This window comes from Myiozetetes cayanensis, unplaced genomic scaffold, assembly GCF_022539395.1.
Source record: "Myiozetetes cayanensis isolate MyiCay16 unplaced genomic scaffold, myiCay2020 scf36, whole genome shotgun sequence".
Classification (NCBI taxonomy): Eukaryota; Metazoa; Chordata; class Aves; order Passeriformes; family Tyrannidae; genus Myiozetetes; species Myiozetetes cayanensis.
The window spans coordinates 522680-546296 of record NW_026087588.1 but is presented as its reverse complement, the minus strand read 5'-3'; the positions used below and the strand labels follow the sequence as shown (position 1 = coordinate 546296).

At 42.8% G+C, this 23617-nt stretch overlaps 1 protein-coding gene across 8 annotated transcripts in view; it reads right to left on the bottom strand.

The window, feature by feature from the left end:
- MAP3K13 (mitogen-activated protein kinase kinase kinase 13) overlaps positions 1-23617 on the bottom strand; it is a 72596-nt gene that overhangs the window by 26721 nt on the left and 22258 nt on the right. For 6 of the 8 annotated variants that reach the window (XM_050328063.1, XM_050328064.1, XM_050328070.1 and 3 more), the window contains exon 3: positions 19577-19722. The gene's annotated coding sequence lies outside the window, so the exon portion shown is untranslated. Of the gene's footprint in view, positions 1-11356; positions 11534-19576; positions 19723-23081; positions 23193-23617 lie in introns of those variants that run through there. The other 2 variants (XM_050328068.1, XM_050328069.1) reach the window with 2 other exon arrangements.

Below are 23617 nucleotides of genomic sequence, written 5' to 3'. Positions count from 1 at the left end.
TTGGGATAGAGTCACTTCACACAGTATTCTGAGTTGGAAGGGACCCACAAGGATCATCAACTCCAAGTCCTAAGTGAAAGACCCATACAGGGATTGAACCCACTTGTGAAACAAGAGGTTCTAGCTTTGTGCCAATAGTAATTAAGTTCATTCATCCCATAATGCAGAACAAAGTCTGGTTTTAAATTCCATGAGAAGCTGAGAGGTGGAAAAAAATAAACAGCATTAACAAAGTATTTTGTTCAAAAGTAAGATCAGTTACACTGGGTGCAAAGTCCCGGGCTCTGCAAACAGCCACTGAAAACAAGAAAGAGGTGGCCAGGTAGGACACAGCCAATGGAAAGGGAACAGCTCAGCCCAGTAACTGCTCAAGATGAGGTCATTGCAGAAAGGAGAGAGATAAGCCCTTCAGCCTGCCTTCAGGATGAAAAGCTCATGCCCTGGGCTTCAGTCCCTCTCTAGTAGAGGAAGCAGCAAAAGGGAACAGCCAAGAGCCTGTATTACATTCCTGTACTTCTTCCTGATCACACGGATTCTGCATAAAAGATTTATTACAAGGATATTATTTAGGCTGTAGACTTTGTTTTTAAAAGAAAACAAAACAGCAAGTGAGGCAAGAGTTGCAGCATAGCCCAGACAGTACAGGAGGTGAATGAGACTCATACTGGAAGCTAGAAGGTTGGTTATTCCTGACCTACCACTGAGCAGCATTACAAGGACTGATTCCTCAGCATGGGAAGCCACAGGGTGACCTCAGTAGTACAATTACTACTAGTAGTAGTGGTTCTATCATCACAGATTTTGTTGTTGGTGAGAAGAAGTTTCAGACCTGAACAGAATTTCAGAAAAACACCAAGCCAGGCCCAGCTCAACCTTCCTGGGCACTGCTCCTGCTCACTTCCAACATTCTGAGAGAAAGAAGTGATTCTTTAAACAAAGGCAAAATGTGACCAGCATTCCTATAGAGAACGTTTGGAACTTTTGTTAACACATAACACTAAGCAATGTAAATAAAATATCAGTCAGGTTTTCCTGCAAGAAATACAAAAGTAAGGGCAGAATTTGAGGTAACAGTGTCCCCAAAGTATCTCAAATCTAAGCCATGGGAAGCGCATTAAGGATTAAATCAGACTTGGAGGATAAAATCATTTTGCTTTTACCTGACTCTCAGAGTACACTGGTACAAGCCTAAGGTTTTGCTTTTACCTTTCTGTGCAGTTTTCTGATTCCGGAATTTAAGTTTGACAGGGAAAGAACAGTTTTTCACAACACAGTTTAGACATGGCTGTAACAGGCCAGCCAAGAACAAACCCCCAGACTCGGGGACATCAAATCTGCTTTCCCAGATCAAATTGCCTTCTCCAACCCTGAGATAATTTTCAAATAAAAAAAGCCTTTAAGCACAGTGCCCTGCCATCTTACGTGGCCCTGGATGGGGAGAGGAGGCAGGCAAAGGTCACAGACATATTTTCAAATTGGCATGATACAGCCTTATTTAGGCCCTTATGTAAGCAGCCTGATTTTCAGAGGTGTAGCAAACTCATTGTTTGGAGAGCATCAGACAGCACCACTTATTTTAAAACAACTTCATATCAAGTCAATGTGAAGCAAAACAGTTCAGAAACCCTGGTGGGGGTAGAAGGCAGTTTCTACCACCACACATCAGTGCCAACTTGTTGGGGAAATGAATTTTTTTAATTCTCTCCTATTACAGTAAATTCTGCAGTGTGCAAGCTCTTGCTTTGGCAAAATTCGATTCAACACACAAATAAATTAGGTTGTCTTCAGCCTCACCATCTCTTCACAGAAGGGAGGAAGAGCATTTTTCAAGGTCTATCATCATGCCTCCTCCATTCTTTTGGTCAGAGCACCAAAAGGTTAAGATTTTTCATGTTGAACTCTTCCCAATAAAAGAAATCTTAGTTTCATTCAAGACAAAGAAAAATGTTGTGTTTTTTTTTTTAAAGTTTGAAGTTTCATTATATCCAGAGTGTTTGCTTGTTTTCATAAGGGCACATAGAGACAGGACAAGGGGGAATGGTTTCCCACCGCCAGAGGGTAGGGTTAAATGGGACATTAGGGAGAAATTCTTCCCTGTGAGGGTGAGGAGGCCCTGGCAAAGGTTGCCCAGAGAAGCTGTGGCTGCCCCATCCCTGGAAGTGTCCAAGGCCAGGTTGGATGGGGTTTGGAACAACCTTGACTAGTGGGAGGTGTCCTTGCCCATGGCAGGGCGTGGAATGAGATGATCTCTAAGGTCCCTTCCCACCCAAAGTATTCCATGATTCCATGTTTATGATCTGCATGTGCCTCCTTAATTTTGCCAGGGAAGGGCAGAGCCAAGGGCTGTGCTGTTTCCATCTCAGCCCTGCTGCTGCTGTAGCAGCCTTCCAGTCAAAAGCTGGGAGCTCTGTGTGTGGGAGGACCGTGCATATTTAAGAGATTGATTTCACAAAGTGCTGCTGCACACACAGACTTCAAGGCAGGCCCTCTGATTTGAACTGTTCTGAGGAGTTCATGCACTCTGCACTAACAAATTATCTTACACGTGGAAGGAGATTTGAGGATCAGTGTAATTTTGTATGATCACAACTTCCAGTAAACAATTCCATTTCCAGGCAAAGCATTTTTTCCAGGCAAAACCCACCATGCTCAGACAACAAGAGCAGGAAGTGCATCTCTTCTGGGAAGACTGAGACTGCACCTCAACATGTCAGGCATCCCAAAATGCAATTAAAAACTATCAGAAAAGTGAAAGTTTACCCAAATCACTGAGTGGGTTAATCAGCTATCACAAGGCATGCTCTCACCTTGCCTGATACAGTGTCTGCCCCTGGAAACAGTCATCCAGAAAGTGTTCTAGGATGCATCCAGAGCCACCAAAGCATGTAGCTGCCTACACAAGCCCAGTATTTATAAAAGTGTCAAGGCAATGGCCAGGTTTGCAGAAACAGCTGATTTAATCCAATGCCTTGAATGAGTCGTAACTGAAGTTTCTTCTTTAAAGTTTCTCTTTCAAAGATCTGTGCTAAAAACTGAGTGGCAAATCACCATTCCAGATACAGAACAGAGACAAAAAGTTACTGTGCTGGAAAGGTGGTGTAAGTACAAAGTGTCTTAAACCTCCAGTAACACCGAGTTAGTTTCCTTGTAGCACTATTTCTGTATTACCCAGCGAAGTACATTCTCTTCCTGCACTTTCCATATGCAAAGGGAATAGAAGCAACTGTCTGATCCAAGTTTAAAGTCTGTAAAAGAGCAGCTGGCAGAAATCAGCTGGCTGGGCCACAGCACTACCAAGGACAGAGATTCCCATCCATATCACTATTTACACCCAGGTCCTGGAGTTCCTTGCTTTTTCCTAGTACTCAGTGTGATTTCCTTCTGGCTCCAGTGGGTAACAAGGTAACTGCACATTTCCTCGCTGATAACACAACTGGAATTTACGTGTGCATCACTTCCACTTGGGACAATGCCCAAAAACGCCTAAAAATCTAACAAAATCCACAAATAGCAAGTTTATAATAAGGCACAGTCATCCTGTTACACATCTCCCAGCTGAGTTCTCCTGCCCCTTGTGATTCTCCCTCAGTTTCTTTGGGGAATTTTTACAACAGGCTGATGCACAGTCCTCTCTCATCTCTGTACAACTCCAGCACAGGAACACACAGAGCTGCTGAGCTGGCAAATCCCAGAGCTTTGGTTGACACTTGTGACCTTTGGAGTTTGAATCACACCATTTCATCACACAGGACTCTAGCAAACTTTTTCTTTTCCCACTCTCCTGGTGAGGAAAATGCTGTATGAGTGGATCAGATATTCCTCTTCTGCCACACAAGTGATGCCTTCTTGCATCACTTGGAATACATGCTTATGTTTTGCATGGTTGTTTTGAAAACAAAAAGATTTATTAATAGAGAACGTGTTACACGTCACTACAAGGCAACCTATTTTTTTTATCAGAGGGGTTGGATTTTTTTTTCAAGTGACATTATGACATTAATTGATTACATTACATTTTATAAGTTACATTATCTGTTTTGTAAGGTTAAAAAAAAACAAAAACAAAAAACCAAATTACACTATGAAACTTGCCCATAGTAACTCAGTGCAGACCAGCCCATGCTATGGGCAAACCTTTAAGTCAACTATGGAGCAGCCCAAGGCAAAAGCTTGAGTGTTGTTAAGCCATCAATCTCTTTCTCCAGACATGCTGTTCCTTCAAGGAAACAGGTTTCTTCCCATCTCACACCCACATGAATGCTCAGCCACAACCCAGCCTTATTTTTAAATATTGCAATTGTGACACCACCAAAACAATCAATATATAATAAAACAGTTGAAAATTCTTCATCTGACCCACCTGACATTTTCTGTCACTGCAACACATTTCTGCACGTGCCCCAACTTACTCTACAATAACCAGCAGCTTTATCTGGGAAAATGAGGTCTTGTAACACTGGCTTTTTTGTGCTTTACCCTGTTTTTTGAGGTTGTCAGATAAATACTACACTACTTCTGCACATCCTTACTGGAATGCACCCTTTTAATTCCTTTCTTCAGTAACTCTTTGGATGCCACCTCAACAAAAGACCACTACCTTTTGCAGTCACCATAACGCCCACCTCAGCGATGTGGGGCTCACAGCTATCATCATCACCATCCTAAAAGGTCAGCAGAATAATCTAACACAGCCATGGGCATTAAGAACATGAGAGCACAGCTATGGAACTGTGTTGTTATGGTCCATGTTCTCCCAACAGCAGCTTGACCTCACGCCGATTTAAGTCAGTCTGAACTGAATAAAGGCTACCCTAAAACAGAGATGCATCCTTTTTGGCAAAAGGGATTTTACACTTGTGATATACTTTTGTCTGTGGTTGTATCAGCAAGAAAGAGAACCCTGTCTAACTCTGTGGTCTGAACCCTTTCTGACCATGACAAAAATAGCATGGTGTGCCAGCCAAGAAATATCCTTAATGGCTGAATTCAGGCTCTGTGCACAGAGCCTGCTGGAGGTTTGCCTGGCACCTCACACATCCCAACTGAGCCTGGCAGAGGAGAAATAAGCGGCACCTAGGCTGCAGCATAGGAAGAAACCATCCCAGCCCAGGAGGACAAGTTCATCCACCCCATTTCCTGCCTCCAAAAGCCAAGGGAAGGCTGTGCAGGCAGCCAACCCTCACCAGAGTAGTGCCACCAGCCCCCCTGCTCACAACACATGGTGGGGGTTCTCTGCCACAGCCCATACAGGATTTCTCCTGTGCAAACGCATCGAGGAATTTTTTTAACCACAACTTTGGCAACCACTGTGCCGTGGCAGGGAGTTCTGTATTTTAACTGTGTGCTGCAGAAGGCAACACCAGCTACTCTGCACTTTGCATGTCTCTCTAATTCCTTTGTTCAAAAAGGCAGGTGTTCACTGCTTCAGTAACACCTGAATCTATTTATCTCCTTAATTCCAGCTCTGACTTTACGAACACTCCCATCCTCCACTCCAACATCTTGTTTCAAGTATAACAGTTCCCACTCGACCTTCTCTCTCACTGTATCTTTGATCACCTCTGTTCCATTTCTATTATACCACCTTAGAATTATAGAATCACAGAATGGCTTGGGTTGGGAAGGACCTTAAAGATCATCCAGTGTCACACCCTGCCTGTGGCAGGGACACCTCCCACTAGCCCAGGTTGCTCCAAGCCCCATCCAACCTGGCCTTGAACACTTACAGGGATGGGGCAGCCAGAGCTTCTCTGGGCAGTTGAGGATGTAAACTGAGAAAGTCAGACCACAGCCAAGATTCCCAGTGAGGACAGAATGCCACAGAAATGCACAAAGGCACAATGATTATTTTGGTTCTTTGTTGCTTTCCTAACTATTCCTCTAATTCCATCTGACATCTAGGCATGCCTCAGGATGCTGAGCTAACTTCCATGGGTCTCTTACAACCTTAAGATCTCATTCTTGAGCAGTAAAAGCTAGGTCAGAGCCTAATTCCTATGTACTGGATTGTTAAAATTAATTTGTATTTAATCAACACTAAATTGAACAGACATTTTATCACCCAAGTTCAGTAGAGCCCTCCAATACTCCCTCCAGCTGGCCTATGTAGTTATTACCCTGAACATCTTCCTTGGGTAGTCTCACAGCCCAAATGTTCTTGCTTTAGAATATTCCTAAGTGATCTAGATATAGGAAGAACAGGTGGAAAGACTGAGTAGTGAAATCTCTAAAGCAGAGAAAAATGTTTCAACAATGCTGTTTATCCCCTACTCTTATTTCATATAGTTTAATTAAATATTTGCTTGGGACAGGCATCCCTGTTATTTTATAGCTGCTTAGTCTCTTTACAGGTCTTTGGTAAGTATTCCTGCCAAAATTCCAACAGATTGTATCAACCAGATCCCCTTTTCTGACATGCTCTTGACTCTACAAAGAAATTTAATAGATTTCCAAGGCAGACTTCACCTTAAAAGAACTGTGCTGAATCTTATCTCCACATGCAATGTGTGCATCTGCCCTGGCTCTCAGCATAGGAATTTCAGCCTCCACCAAACACATATTTCACTAGGAACTCTTTCAACAAAAAGGTCACAAATTTGTGGGGGGTGGAGAAGCAGTGCCTGATGTGGAAAGAGAAATCAAACATCCACTTTTTTTTTTTTGGCAAAAGGGATAAAAACACAAAGCAATAAAAATTCATCTTAGTGAAGAAGGCAGACAAAGAGCCCATCCATCTCCTGTGTGTGCAGGGAGCCCTCTCCAGTGGCAGGGAGAGCATGTCCTGCTCCACCTGCCAGCCAGGCCTGCCCAGCACGGCTGGGGAATAAGCACCTTACATAACAGTGTATTTCCAGCACTACACACTGAAATGCTTCCTCTATCCTGGAGAAGGTATTTTTGGATCTGTTAAAATGCTACTGTGTTCTTCCAGGGCTTTGCATTCTTCTGCTCAGAAATTGCATAATCTGATGCCATAGGAAATAAGTGATGTTGCATAATGACTCTCGTATTCGCTGCAGGATTTGGGAAATGCACATCTCTGGGGGAGAGCAGCTCTGGGCAGAGGTCCTTGGCTTTGGAGGAGAGGAGAACCCATCAGTCACTGGCCTCTGGGGAGCAAGGACCACACTTACAAACCAAGGACCACACTTACTTCCCAAAAATCAGTTCAACTTTTAATCACCCCTTTGCTATTTGTTTCCCCTCCCTCTGGCTGCCACGTGTCATGAGCTACATGCACACCTGGAACACCAGCAGTTTCACAGTGTTCTGACACCTCACTGACCATTGATACCCTCCATCATAAGCCCATCAATATATTCTCAAACATTTAGCTGCTACAAAGACAGAATAAATGCTGTTTATCCTTTTATACAACTGAATTACTGTCGGAATCTCTCTCAGATCAAAATTTAGAAATGACCGTAAGTTACACTCTTCTATCTTTCCAGCTGTTTTCATGGTAGGATCCAGTCACAGCCCTCAGGCTCCACTCCATTCCTTTTCTCTTCATCCTTCTCAGTTCTGCACTTTCACCTCATTGAAGACCTACATTACTAAATAACCAAAGCACGCTCACTAAAGGACAGTAACTAAATAACAACAAATTTAAGGATTCAAATTCAAATATTTTACAGCAACAAAGCCCAGGAAAATCTCCAAGTTGAGTTCACAGAGGCCTTACAGCCTCACTGACCTTGATACATGAAGCCATTAAATAAATGTTCCAGTCCTACCAACAAACAATACCTTGGAATTTTCCCCACTTACAGCACTGAAACATCATATTTTCCTCCAAGGACTAGTGTTAAAATTAATGTCTGAAAGATCTTTGAGGATGAAGATCAGTATCACAGTGCTGTTCTCAGAAACCCAGTGAATGAATCAAAGTCTCACTTTAACTCACGTGAGGTGGCAGACTGGTCTCAGGTAAATTCACTCACTCCCACGTTTGTTTTTATTTTTATAGTAGACATGAATTATTCAACATTTGCAAAGCACATTTGACATGTAAAAGCTACTCACACAAACTTCTCAGCACTAACAGCTTATGTGCTTCATGCCCAGTATTAAATAACTGAACAACTACGCATGGAAGTACTAAAATTCCTGGGGCACATGCAGAGCTCTGGACTCTGTCCCAGGTCCCAAAACCTGATGGGAAGGGGAAGGACACTGGAAATCCAGCTGGCAGATCTCAGATGAGGAATGACAGTAGTACTCAGTTGTATTTAGCAAGCACCATACACAGCAAAGAGGATTATTGCTCAACAGAGACGAGGCACAATGCCCTGCTCAGGAGCCTTGAGTAAGCCTGTATTAGTGACACAGCGTAAGGTGTGAGCCTGCTCCGAGGCCACCTCAGCTTTACGGGCTGGCAACACGATCAGGACACACAAACAACACAGTCCCAGAGCAAAGAGCCACACAGGAGCCACAGAGGCCTGGTAGGACTCGTGGCATCCAAGACCCTGCAGAGGCCAGCACTTGGCCCCTCGGTGCATCCCCACTGGATGGGCTACAGTTGATAACCCAACATTTGAGGATCTGTGTTGGATTTTCTGTGTTTCAGCAGAAAAGTCACAGCTGTACAGCTGCACTGTGTCCTCAAGATTGCGTCCTCAAGAAGGTAACAGAGTATGGGGCTGGGGACAGGAAAGGACAAGTGTGCCAGGAATGAATACAGTGTCCACACAGACACCTCCATTCCTCCAGCCCACCATGCTGGAACAGGTCCAGCCTCTCACCCATGCCAGGACTTTCTCCTTCCCTCCCTCACAGCACCCTTCCCAACTGCTCCAGGGGAAACAGCACCAACAACCACAGCTTCACCAGAGGGTTATGAACCATGTACTTGACACAGACACAACTGCTCTTCTCCCTGGCCTACACCCAACTGTTGCTAAAGCCTTTGAAGCCCCTCCAATCACGAAATTCTCAGCTGAAGTTGTAAGCAGGGAAAGAGGACAGAGGTCAAAACACACACTTGAATATTTACAGGGGTGGGAGTAAGTACACACAGAGCTGCTGCTCCCAGCCCACCACAGCATTTCAAGCTGCGGCTGCCACCCTGCCAATCCACCCTAAGTACTCTGTGTTTTGGGTGAAATATTTACTCCCCCCACCCCAGGAAATGAGACTGATTTGCTGCAATGTCACAAAACAGGAGACTAAGGCCTAAGGCCCTGCAAGAATGGATAGAAACCAAAGTCCCATAAGCTGGACAGGGCTTGGTGAAGTGCCAAACTCTGAGAGCTCCAGAGGTAACATTTCCCTCAGTTGACTCATTTTGAGTCAGTTATGGCTGAGAACTCACTGGAAGTTGTACAAACACTAAAACTGCTGCTGTTTTCCTCCAAATACAGGATCTCAGGTGAGAGTTTGGCTAAAAAGGCTCAATGCCCCTTCCCCTGCCTGCCCTGGCCCCAGGGACTAGAACTGAAGAGCAAAGTGTTTACAGAAGCCACAACAGATCTCTTAATTTTATACAAAAAAAGCTTTACTTTAAAACTCTGCTATTTTAAGAAGTCCTACTCTAAATCCCCTCCCCACATCTTGACTGCAGACAGCCTGGAACAGGTGCCAGGTAGGAACAACTCCAGTCTAATCACTCACTGCCTCATGTTTGCTGTAAAATAAAAAAACTCCTAAGAAAACAGGAAATATTGTAAAACCTTCCTTATCCTGCCACTGCTTAGAGCAGACCCATGTTTAAATAGCTACTAATTGTGAAAGGGTTTACCTAGGAAGAGATTTTCAAATAAATCATTACTCAATTTTCTGATCCACTGGAGATAAGCCACTTACCAAATCTTTACAATAGCAGACAAAAGAGGGAGGTTAAAAATGCCACCTATAAAACCCCCAAACATGATTAAACACAAATTCACAAATAGCTTAGGAGCAGTGAGAGTCCCTTCCATATTTTCTGTGCTGGAAGTTACTTGCTGATTCCAGGCACAGGGGTCAAAATGAATGCCAGCTATAAATTTAACTATCAGGCAGCAGGGGACAAAGACAAATCTGAATGACAGGACCATTCTGGATCAAAGACTCGCACTGGAGGCCCCAAAGAGAGGAAACAAAACTGGCGTTAAAGCAAAACAAACAAACAAAACCCCCACTACATCAAAATCCGGATTTATTTGTATTTCTCAGCGGAAGGCTGTCACAGCCAGAAGTTCAAAGGGCTGCCTCTCTCTAGAAACAAAACCCGCATACATTTGGGGACACAACAAAAAGGACAGTGACAAAAACTTTCCAACCCATGACAACTCTACCCTCCACATTTTAGGGTGTCCCAAGGTGTCAGTGGCTACACACACAGCAGGCACTGGGAAAAGTGTCCATATGTCCCTGTCAGACTGACTGAACCTCTCTCACCATTTCAAATATTTTCATATTTTCTCCCTCAAAATTATTTATCAAAACACATTCCCTCAGCTTCTTCTCCTGAACAGATTGCCTATTTCTAAAATCAGTATAGCCAAGCACATGGGCCTGATGTCATCTTTCTCCAGATCTACTTAAAATACCCCCTTTTTCATTTACTTAAGGGAGACATGTGGTTTGATATGATTAAGCTATTGCAGTACTTAAACCACCCCCCCAAAACAAAAATAAAGAGCAGCTCCTCTTTTCATTGGGAGAAAACATGACATCATGCCCCCATTCAGGTGAGCAGGAATATGACAAATCTTGCCCCAGTGAACAGTATCGTTAACTGCAAAGGTACTCCCAGTTCCCTCATTTATTAGGAAAATGAGGGGTGAAAATCATGTGTTCAGCACACCAGAGACAGCTCAAACTGCTATTTGCAATAATACAAGAACAAATTCCTGCCCGGCTGATTGAAAGAAAACACATCTCCTTCACCTCAAAAATAAAATTAAATTATTAATCACTGTAGCACAGCAGAAGAATTGTTCTATTAGCCCACAAGGGAAAAAAAATTACAATTGCCTAAAAGGCAAAAAATGCAATTCTGCCTCTTTATACTATCTCTTGTAATTCTTATGTTGTTGCCTGCATATTCCATTTATATCCATTCTCCACTGCCATTCCCTTCCCCTTTAAAAGGGGGGCACAAGAAGATAACGTGCAAAATTGCAAGTGAAAAATGTCTATCACACCAACAGGCAAAGGCCAGGCCAGCTCTCAGACTGATATGCAGTGATGGATAAATTAAGGTTTCACATTTCCTCTTCCCTCTCCGAGCATCATTTTTTCAGCCCTTTCACATCACAAATGCAACATCCATCTGTCCTTCCGAAATAAATGGCGAAAGGGGAGCACTGACCATGGCACACACACACACCCCCCCTCACAAAACCCACGTTTTCCTCCGGATACTCACAGGGATGAAGGTTTCCTATGTGATGCTCCATTTTCTTGTTTTAAAAAGATGGAAGGCAAAAAAAAAAAAAAGGAAAAAAAAAAGAAGGAAGTGTTGCAAAATAAAAGGAAATTCCACCCACACAATCCTGCAGCCTGCTGCAAAGAAGCACAGAGCGTGCTGACGTCACGGATTCATGAATGGATGGAAATCGGGATGGTTGGAGATTCGGCAGCTCCAGCTGGGGCTGGGCACCGGCAGAGGGGAGAGCAAGGCAGCCAATCCCAGCCAAACCCAGGCACCCAACAGCCTGAGCCCCCCGGAAAATGGCATCAGTGCTGCCACCCCAGGGGGAGGACCAGCGAGGACATCCTCCGATACCCCCGAGTCTCTGCCGCTCCTGGAGAACAGCAGCGTGTCAAATAACAGCCATCTGGTGTATGAATCAAATGGATTTGGTAATCAGAAAAGGAGTTTATCATCTCCCTGGCTTCTTGCAGGATTACAAACCCGGGGTATTATTATTAAAATAACTAAATATAAGCATGTACTGGAAGGAAGCAGCAGGGAGAACAATAGGAGGCTTGTGTTTGATTAGCGATGCAAAAGCACCAGCAAAACAAAAATAGGAGCACTAACAAAATCCTGCATTCGGCTCCAGTCAAACATTCCCAACAGCAGGCAGACAACCTCACAACGTCAGCGACACTCAGAAACAAAGATTGGAGTAGGCAGAGTTTCACACCTGGGGTTCCATAAGGAACAGTTACACAGCACCCACGGATCCCAGCCCTCCAGCCATTCCCATTCCAGCTTCAATTCCAAGGCAATGGAATATACTTAGTTGGGCAGACCACATGCAAGGACACCCAAATGGATGGCAGAGTCCTGCGGAATGCTCACAAGAGTAGCTGTGATTAACTTGGATCTGGACAGGGGAAGGGTACAAGCTATGCCTTGTTTTTGTATCTTTGAAATCCGAGGGATGGAGTAGAGGGATGAGCATGACCAGGAATGAAGGTCAACGTTTGAACAGTAACCTGGGCTGTAAGCTCTGCAATAGCACTGTCTCAGGGCTGACCAGAATTCATCCATTTGGTCTTTAAAACTACTTCTGAACATCTGCAGCCTCCACATTATTAAGACACAGGATTTCCATATTTTCACCACACCTTTTCCTAGCAAGTGGGAAGAAATTATGGTACAACAGGGTGTCCCAAAATCTACTCTGGTGGTGCACATTTTAAAAGAAAGCTTGAGAGAATCCCACCTTTGCTTATAAAGGGTGGATAACCTCCCAAAATAGACCAGGAGTGGATGTAACAACAACAGATCTGGGTTGAGAAATTAGGGATTTTCTTCTACTTGATCTCCTGTGAACCAGCACCACTGATACCAGCTCCTGTGGAAGGGAGAAGGGCTTGAATTCTGGACTGTGGCTTCTGAATTGAGTTGACCAGAGAAAACAAAATGCAAATTTCTCGTTACCTACTTTCAAGATCAAAGAAAGCCCAAGTTAACTTTTGCTGAAGAAATATCTCCTCCCTAAGATCTGTAAGTCACCAAAGCACCAGATTTCTACCCAGGCAACACAACAGTTGCACTGCTGTGCCCCAGGAGAAGCAGGAGGGGAGGTGTGGAGAGAGATGTCCCTTCTCCAAAGGGATCACTTTGTGCCACCATTTCAAATTCCAGTTGCACCTGCTCTGACTCCCTTGCCTTGCCTTCCCTCCCCCTCTGGAGCGCAGCTCTCAGCCACCACCACCACTGTGGGACAAAAACAGCTCCCAGGTTTCCCTGGCATTTTCAAAACAGACCCAAAAATGTTATGTTATTTTACTCCAGTACCTTAAAGCAAAAAGGGATAAATTCAGGAACTGGAAGGGTAGTACATGCAAGAAGTAGAAGAAAAGGAGCAATATTGTTTTAGAATGAGAAAAGTCAGAATAAAAATAGAAAGGAAAATAATTTTCAGAGGTTTCCAAGGGTTAATCGCAGTGACATTAAAAAAAACAAAAACAAAAAACCAAACAAAAACCAACAAAAAACAAAAAAAAACCCAAACAAAACCCAACAACAACCAAAAACCACCAAAAATATTTAAACAAACAAACAAACAAACAAAACACACCACGAAACCAGTGGGAACCCCAGGGAGACTCCAGGAGAAGAAAACAGTTTGCACATAAAATTTCAGATTTTCTTCTATGGTGGTTTGGTTCAGCACCCCAGCACTCCATTTCAGCTATGCCTCAAGAGCTCAGACTAAAATCTTCAAGCACAAAGGTCCTGAATTTAAGCAAGATAACTACCTTAACTCACTGTTAAATAGAAAAAGCAACCTAACATGTCCCTAAAATTGATGGCTGCTACACAATTCAGTTGGGTTGCAACCAGTTGGGTATTTTCATAGTATATATTACACAGCTCTTTTGATGCACCACCACTGGTGAGTAAATAAATTGATTAATATTAGAAAGAAATAATTTTCCTCCTTCTGAGACAAAAACACTGGCAAAAGCAGGGAACTCTGGGAAGATGCCTGAATACAATTTTATGCATAAATTTAGTTCAGTATTAATGTGAAAATAGGAAAAAAAAGTACCAAATACAATCAAGGTAGAAGACACTAAAAATCCTAAGTTCATAAGGCACCACACAACTGCCAGTGAAAAGTTGACAGGCAACAGGATTTCTGAAAGGGCAACCAAGTAGCTAGACCACTAGGAGAAATAACAGGCCAAGCTGGTGGAAATGGGTGCAAAAAGCAAAGCTAGTAAGTATTAAAAAAAGCTATCTGTTCACTATATTTGAAAAAGGCAGGATAATTAAGTATTTCCACACCAATTAATAACTAATAGGAATGTTATCCAGCATCTGCTAGGCATAACATTTCTAGCTGAGTTGGCACATCATGTTGATTTCAGCCCAGTCCTAAAGTAATCATTTAACAAGTTCTCCAAGCCTGTGACCTTCAATTATAATAAATTGGTGAATGACTAAATTTGCCCAAGACTGAGGATACCAATGTTATGCCAATACTCAAAAATAGCATACGTTTGTTATTTATAGCCCCTGGGAACTTGATGATGATCTTGGGCAAAACTCCTAAACCAACCTTTGACAGGGGAGGAGGGTTCTGCTGCACAGGACCAAAGGCCCAGCAATCTCAGTGTCCTGCCTCCAAGGGTGGCCAGTAACAGGCCCAGGGAAGCGTAAAACCAGAGCCAATCCTTAACACTTCTCGTGGTACATTCCACTGACTACAGCAGAAAATTAGAAGAGAGATAGCAGTGATTCAAAGGTTAATTTCATAATTATACAGCACCAGGACTGTTAATAAATCTGCTCTGCACACACTTCAGGGTATGAGAGGGACAGCACTGTGAAAACTTCTACCAGGATGAGTAAACAGGTAAAGTGAGACAGCAAGTGATTCTCCAACAGGCAAAAGTCTGGGTAAATATTGGCACAGATAAGGTGGTGAGAGGGGCATTTCATTGTCAAGTTCTAAACACCTGTGAAATCTCGGATCCACTCTTCCAACCCTGTAGGCAAACACCCCTCTTCTGAGTGCCCTAACCTTCAGCAGTGGAGTGGGTCACAGGAAAGAAGGAAAAAAATCAGAATCATAGAATCAGATCAAGATTTTAACCAAAACATCCCCAAATCCAAGACTCTGGAAAGTCCTCCCTGCAAAGGTAGTGGCACTGCAATTCAACAGGACCAGTGCCAAGAGCCATCAACTGAGACCAAAGGAAAGGAGAAAAAGCCCAAAGGGGGGTATGTGCAAGACATCTGGGTCTGCTAGGAATGAAAGCAGAGAGCTGGAGATGGGCACAGACTCACAGATACACAATACCCTGAGGGAAAGCCTCCCTTTTCACAAGGGTCTCCCTAAAAGTGATTCAAACAAACCCACTGATGCTTGTACCACCATTTCACAGTCTTCAAATCAAAGTGCTACCAACTCCTCTTACCTAAAAGTGAGGTTTCTCTACAGTAAAACCACCTTCCATGCCGTTGCCAGTTGTGTTTGACCAAGTGTGCTCTGCAAGTCAGGATGGGTAGGAGCATATAAAACTGCACAATGGCCGCCTTTAACCTCGTATTGCCATTAGTGACACTCCAGGAACTAAAAATAAAGACACTAAAAGGCAACAATGAGACAAAATGCATTATGTGGTCTCTATACCAAGCTGGTATAGATTCTTTTTTTGAGGAGTTTCTGGGTGGTTTCCCCTACTTTTTCCAGGTGAGCTGTGCCTCGCAGGCTCCTCATCACAGTAAGTCTGGGTAGATTCAGCATGAGGCAAGTCACTGTAATGTTAACATGCACTGATGAGGCTGGGGAAGTTCAAAAAACTACCTTTGCAGACTTACCTTCTGAAGGAAGACTGCCCAGCTCCTGAGACATAAGGAGAAGTCCTGGAACTCCACCAGGAAGGAAATAGTGCTGCATAAGAGACACTAAAGCTGCTGAAAGGGCAGTTAATGCAGCAAGTGAACAACAGCCTCCCCACATTTCCAGTGGCAGTGGCCCAGCTGAGTAGAGGCCATGGGAGAAAAGCAGATCTATTTGTTCAGGCACATAGGCACAAAAATAATATTCCTCTCAGAGAACATGCTGAAATCAAGGCTTCCATAACAATAATTAACTCTAATAGAGGTGCCAGCAGTGAGAAACACTGAAAAAAATATTCAAAATAAGTATATATAAATAGCAGCTATAAGGGACACTTTTAAAAGCCAACTGAGCCAATGTCACCACTCCTCTTCCAGGTGAGGAGCCTGCAAAAGCAGTGAGACCTGACAACAAAACCTCAGTAGCATGTGGAAAAAGAAGTCCTATAATTTATGTTATTTCCATAAAAAGGCACACAAATGGGGAGCTTTTGCAGAGAGGAATTAATGAAACTGAAGAAGTGATTAAAAAATGCCATCCAATTCCCCAAGGTCAAGTGTTGTTCAGAGGAAAAAAAAAAATCACCTGCATAAATATAGAAACAACTCTGAGCAGCTGTGCTGTAGAGAAGGGCTAGGGATGGAGAGGATCACAGTCTGAGCACAAATTATAAATACCCAGCTGTCACAAACAAGGCAAGTCCTGTCCATTGACAGGAGCACAAATTCCTGATCCTCTCACTTTTGATGAAGCCTTTGGTAAAGTCCATTTTTGGGTCAGGCTTCTCAGGAAAGAGAGAAACCACACCAGAACTAGAAGCAAGGACAGACAGGTAGTCGGGTGAGCTATGAGGGATGAGTGAGGTAACTCACTGAGGTGGCTCAGTCTGAACAGAGTAAAAGAAGAAGAGATATGACATATTTCCATTAAATATAGAAAAGGTTTCTGCAAAGAAAGAGGGAACTTATTCTCTACATTGGCAGTGAGTAAGAAAAGTAATGGACTCAAACTGCAACATGAAAAATGTCCTTAGGCCACGAGAACTTTTCTAAGTGGTAAATAGTGAAGCACCAGCCTAAAAAACTCAAGTCGCCTCCTCCATTAGGAGTTAAAGGGCAAAAAATCATTTCAAAAGCTGTCCAGTAATAGTGATGATGCCTTGATGCAAAAGGTCAAGATGAACTTTTGGAACCTCTCAGGCCTCTTCTGTGAGGATATCCAAGCACTGAAGTCTTTGTAGCAAGAGCAGAAGCTAAAACATTCTTCTGATCTTTTGCAGTACAAGGTCTCACCAAATTAAATCTTTCCATCCTTGTTACCATTACACAACCTCTCCAAGGAATATTATTCAGATTTGTACCAAAAAAACTACAAAAACTGCTGAAAGCCCATTAAGATAGCAAAATTCAAGCATTTGTAAGTCAAGAGACTACCAGAACAAGGTTCTATATTTAGCACTAACAGTTTTCTCTGTAGCACCATGATAAAGTTCCTTCAGGAACAGTGGATCAACCCTATGTAAATATTCTCAAGGCAAACAAAACCTGCTCAGCATCTCCCTCCCAGCCTCACTTCGTTCATGAAGCCTCCAGTAGGTTTTGCTTCAGAGCTCACTGCTTTTTTTTCCTCTCTCCCAAGAGGCTTCTGCTCCCCCACTGCTCCACTGCAGACCCTGGAAGAGCACTCTTGATCTGTCTGAGGTATCACCACACAGAATTACTCACTTCATGAGGACTTATGACAGCACTTGAAACAGTAACAGTCATGAGTAGCAGAATGTTGGGATTGAGAGCACTGAACTTGTCAGCAGTGGGGTTTGATCCTTGTTTTCAAGCACAGTGCTGGACAATGCAATATATGATGAAGGCACCACAAAGCCCCCACCACACCAAATACTTTCTGAATTAAGTCACAGAGTTGACCTTAAGGGACAACCAAAAGGGCACATAAAACTTAGCCAGTATCCTAATACTGCAACTCCAATCACCAGCTTTGGGTTGCACAGGATTTGCCCACTGAGGAAAAATCAGCACCACGTTAGTAAAAACTCAAGTCATGGCTGAGAGAGAACAAATGAGAGCCACATTCACCAGCCCATCAGCTGAAATGTTACCCTGGGACCATTCCAGGGCTTCACAGGAGTGCTTTATAACCCCAGTCCTCTATAAATGTCACAGTCCCCCTTAGGGCCAGCCTCTCTATCCTCAAGCCTCCTCTATCCCCTACCACCATGCACAGAGCACTCCCATATAGGGTGCCTTGTCTACTAACCACAGTATATCAGACAAATTAGAAGCAGCAACATTGATGAGGCAACTGATGAATTGTCACTGATGAAGCAAAGACAGGGTGGTTCATGAGACTAATTGCTTTCACCGACATGAAACCAGGTTCAAATCAAGGGAGAATTTAGTTCTTCAGAAAATACTTCACCTTAATTATGACTCGTAACAAGAGACAGCCAGAGTCTAAATATATGGATGCTCTGCCTCTCCAGCACCCACCACTCCTCACAGAATGGGTAAAAACTGGCAGCTTTTATATTAAGAAATGAATCCCCAAATGTAGTTCCATCTCACATCTTTCTGCAATCCCACTCAGAGGTGGCTCAGGCACATCCTAAAATTACATCTCTGTGGTTTTCTCTGCATGAAGCATCTCCGTACAACAAAGATCATACAAATCAGACAAACGTAAAGAGAACGTGTAGAACAAAACCATTTACAGTCTCTCCCAAGTGAAACAACTGTTTCCTTGCATTACACACATCCATTCGCTAACTGAAGAAAACTGTAGATCATTTTAGTTAGAGACAAGAATAAACGATTTTCCAGTTAGCATCTACAAAGGAAACAAGAAACTGTTCTTTATTCTTCTAAACCTTAATTAGAAGGATTAGAGAATTTTTATAGAATTTGCTCCTTTTCAGTTCTTCACATTGCTATATGCAGTTTGCTAGCATACAAGTTTTGCCATTTAACTTTTAATGCATAAAATAGATAAACTAAAAGTTTTGCATATGACACAATCAACAGATGAAATATTCTTAGGAACAGCAATATCCAAACCACATTAAGCATCATGCTAACATCAAAGGCAATGTACATTAAAAAATTATCACAGGCTCACACAGATGCATTAGAAGATAAGAAAATAGGAGACAGAAAGAAACCTCCTGCCATTTACACCTCATTTCAAAAGTGACAACAGACCATAAAGACTCACTTTGAGGACACAGGGGAAGAATAGGACACTTAAAGACCAAAAGCCTAATCCTTCTCCCATTTATTAAATCCATAACCTGTTCAGATCTCAAAGCAAACCACAAGTCTCTGCATTTTCTGGAACTTCACTGGTGTCTCTACTCCAGATAAAACAGCCTGGATTCCTCTGAAAAATCTGTGTTCTCCAGGCAATCACCAAGGAAATACCATGAAAGAGTACTTACAACAATGAAAAATATCTTAATGTTATCCCCTCACAGAATCAATACACCTGAATTAAAAGATTCAAATGCTTTCAGAGCCCAAGTCACATTTGGAAAATTTAAACACTAAGATCAACTTCACCTCAGTCTGTGCAAACAACCCCTTCGGCACTTGTCCCTTCCTATTCCCTCCCATGGGAACTGGATTCCATGAGGAGTCTGCAGGTGAGCAAGTTCAGCAGAGAAATGGTTCTAGACACAACACAAAAGCAGAAGGTGAACTCCCCTCGCTCCTGCCTCAAAGCAAAGCGCATTTAAAATTTCAGACAACTGCAGGAGCGAGCATGTTGTTGTTTCACACCTTTGAGTTCCTGACTAGTTACTGTGGTTAAAGAACAACTGCCAGTACCTGATCATTGTTGCAGGTGCACTGAAAGCCCATGTCCTCTTGGCTCACTGCACATGTGCCTCCTCTTCACGTCAGATAAACCAAGCTGTTCTCTGAAGCTTCACCATGTGTGGTGTTCAGGACAGCCCAGCACTGAATTTTTCTCTCTAGAAAGAACAAGAAAACTCAGAATCCTACTGCAATGCATTTAAATAATGCTCCCAAGATCAACCCAAAACATCCCCTCCCTCAGCACATCGTTATGTTACATGGCACATTTAAAGGCAGCAGAACACATCCAGAATTTAGCATGCACTTTCAAATGGAAGTTGGGAGTAGAAAAATATCTCAACATATTTAGTACATCCTTTCTTAGCACAGGCCCACACTCTGTAATCCTTTTATGGTACAATTTTAATCTAAATTAAGAAAGCGGCTCCAGTAAAAGAGCTCAGAGCTTTCCATATTACAAAATTACATCAGGATGGGATTAGCCTTTAAAATAACATACTTCGAGGTAATCTATTAATGATATTTTACACTTAATTTCATACCTGAACTCCAAGCTATTTGTTTTACTAATTTTAAGCAAATTTTAGGAAACGCAGAACTTTTTACGGCCCTCCTACATACATACAACTCATAACACCAATATTCCTGGTACTATCACAAACAGGCAAGGAGAGAAGCAACAAATACTGAGACTTCCCATCCTGAGCCTACTGCATCTTCTTCCCACCCCACACAAATCTAAGAGGCTGCAAGACTTAGCTCAGTTCTTCATAAAATTAACCAACACCTTGAAATTACAGAACTTTATTGCAAACACTAAACTCACCGGTCTTAAAAAGAGATTATCCCTACCCACACACATTGTTTTCCTTGTATCCACCACCAGCCACAACCGGGTTACTGCAGCGCTGAGGAAGGGAGTCAGAAATACCAGCACCAGTGTCTTGCCAGAATTAAGAGACTTTAGACAACAAAATCTTTGTGGCCTTGCAGAAACAGGCACCATCTCCCTCATGTCCTGCACAACTGAGCCGCTCTCAAGGCCACTCCCAACATTTTGGAAGCTTAGTTATTCCAATTTTTTGGAAAAGTAGGAGCAAGAGCCATTTGTATTTGAGAAAAACACTAATCTTGTCACTACTGTAATTTCATTTTAGCGCTGTATTAAGGTCTCTCCTTATCTATTCTAGTTTGCCATGAGAACAGGACAGGTAATTCCACACTCCCAACAGGTAAAAAAGCCTGGGAGGTCCAGGCTAGGTTACATTCAGAGGCTTTATTTGGGCAACGGGAGGAGGAGGACGTAGCAATATTATTCCACAGGAAAGGACCAATTTGCCTTATACCAGCTTTGTATTAACCATTTTAATTACAGAATAATTTCCAAATAGAACCCAAAGTAAACATAGATGTATTTTAAGAGCTTTATTAGCCAAACCTTGGAGTTTATTTTTTATATAATAAAAATGTAAATATGGGCCTTTGTTTACATGAAAATTACATGGTTCTATTAAGTCAATTTTAAGAAGCACCAAAAGCCAGTGATTACAATTTTTACCACTATTTTATCACAGGAACAGTGCGTGTAAACACAAGGTTTATTTTCCTGCTTCAATAAAACAAATATTGTGAGCAACGTAAGCATTGTAAGCAATACTACAGATGAAACAGACTTGGAAAAAAAAAAAAGAAAAATGTATTTGATTATATTATCCCTTTAAACACAGTTCAGTTCATATATATATATAGAAAACAGCATATAAAATTGGAGAGATGTTCGTAAAAAACATGGAGACACCAGATGCCCAAAGTTGGCAGAACGCCACTGGAATATATCATTGAATTTCACAAGAAAAAACCAGAACTTTTAAGGACAGATCTTAAAGCATCATTTGATAACTGGCAGCCAAGGTGTGAATGGTCAGTGCCCTAAACAGAAAGGGACTTCTGGGGTTGAAGGACTTTTATCACCAGATGAGTTCAGTTCTTGCTGCACTTCCATAGCATTCTCTTGGCTTTTAACACTTGCTTCCCACATCCAGCCTGAAAGATTCCCTGCATCCATAATCTAATCCAGAAGCCAGCAGGGTGTGTGGCACCTTCAGGTTGCTAAGAACACGCAAAAAACACTTAACTGGGTAAAAAGTGCCATGGAGAACAAACACAGCGCCCGGAGGTGTGTGATACAGGAATCACACTGCTGGGAACAGGGTTACAAACGCCACTGGCTACTGGGATTTCTTTTCCTCTTTAAGGACCCAAAGAATTCTTTCGATTGCCTATTTCTCATCCTACCCAAACATCAGCAGAACTGTGAGTGTTTGGATGCAAGCACTAATCCCCACAGATGGATTTTTGTTTAAAGAACTGAACAAACAAAACATTATTTGCTTCGAAATTCTTCTACTTGCAGTGAAAGCCGAGTTGTGCTGAAATCAATAGGGCTGTTGGCATTGTTTTCCACAGAGCTGGAATTTTGTTTCCTGTGTCCCACCTCAGACCTGCTAATGACCACCAGAAGGCAGTTTTGCACTCTCACAATCACACCTAGAGCTCAAAATACAGCGTTTTATGCAAAATAAATATTCACGGGGAGCGTTGCATAAACAGCATGAAAGGGGCTGTGGTTGCTTTCTTCTGAGAGGAAACTTTGCCCCCAGCCTGGCTGCTCCGGATTAATGATGTTCCTGAAGCCTTGGGAAGTCCCTACCCCAACCCAGCAAGGCGGGAGGGTTTGTTGTTTTAACTGGTGGTTGATTAACAGCTTATCAGCAAGTTCTCAAAGGTTAAACTTAACAAACATGCATGGCAAAAGTGCATGGGAAGGACAAGGGAAACGCTGAATTAGTGTTCCCTCTCCTGCTGTCACCCTTCAGTGAGGGACAGAACTGTCTCACACACCACGACCTGCACTACTGCCAGTTAGGAAGCTTTAACCAGAACTCCTAGTTTGACTGAAAAGGTCTCTGGAAGCCAGTGAGAACCCAACAAAAGTGCCTTCTTGCAAAGGAGGAGTTTGCTTTGCCTGCTGCCTTCCCACTGGCTGCCACACAGGATGGACAAGCTAACCTAAAACCTTTAAGTTTGGTCCTTAAATACAAGGCAGTTTTATCACTGCTACCAAATTTATCACTGACACCACAGCTCCATGACAACTTACTCGAAAACAAAAAACAAAAAAATCTTCAATTTAGGGCTTGCTATGATTTTTATTTCTATCCCAAGCATGTCACTGAACTGTAAAGGGCTGATGCAACTTTAAACCAGTAAAAAAAAAACCCCAGAGTTACAGACTCATTACTAATTCATCCTGGCTGGAGCTGCATACCAGCAGCTGCTGCCTCTCTCAATTAACAGCAAATATTGAACAGTATTGTCATTTAACGGTGTTTACTGCCCTGTCCGCTGAGCGTTTTCAAACGTTCTGGCACAATTTAAAGAACAACATTAATAAACAGAGCTTAGTTAACCCCTTGTGTATCAGCAGAGCTCACAGAAGAAGTGTTTTACTCACTTCATACATTCATTAGGTGTTTGGCAAAAGCTGAAGCCCAGAGATCCAAGGTGCCACCAAAGTGGTATCTGGAATTCAGAGGTCCGTGGGGTGCTTGGCTTCTGCAGGGGGCTGAGCACAAGTGTGAGAAAAGATGGGAGTAACTCCAGCAGAGCAGTTCTTTAGACATGATTGCCAAAAAGTTGAAACAAAAGAGGAGAAAAATGAGGAGGCGACACATTCAGCCTCTGCTGTTGAAGATTTAGAACAGCAAAACCAACAAAACCCCAAAACAAATGGGAAGAAAATACAAATCAAGACAGCCAATTCTGCAGGGAGATCACACCAATGCTGTGATTCCTGAGGGCCCCATTTCTGTACAGGGAAGTCAAGAGCCCACATTCGTACCTTCCTACCCTCCAATGTGCCCACAGCTGCCCTTTGGCCAGGTTGGGTCTGAAGCAAGTAATTACACAGACAATGCAACTCAAGCACTTCTCCAGCCACCTCTGCAGGTCCTCCAGTGCCCTACTTGCTCCATGGTGTCAAGTTTGCTG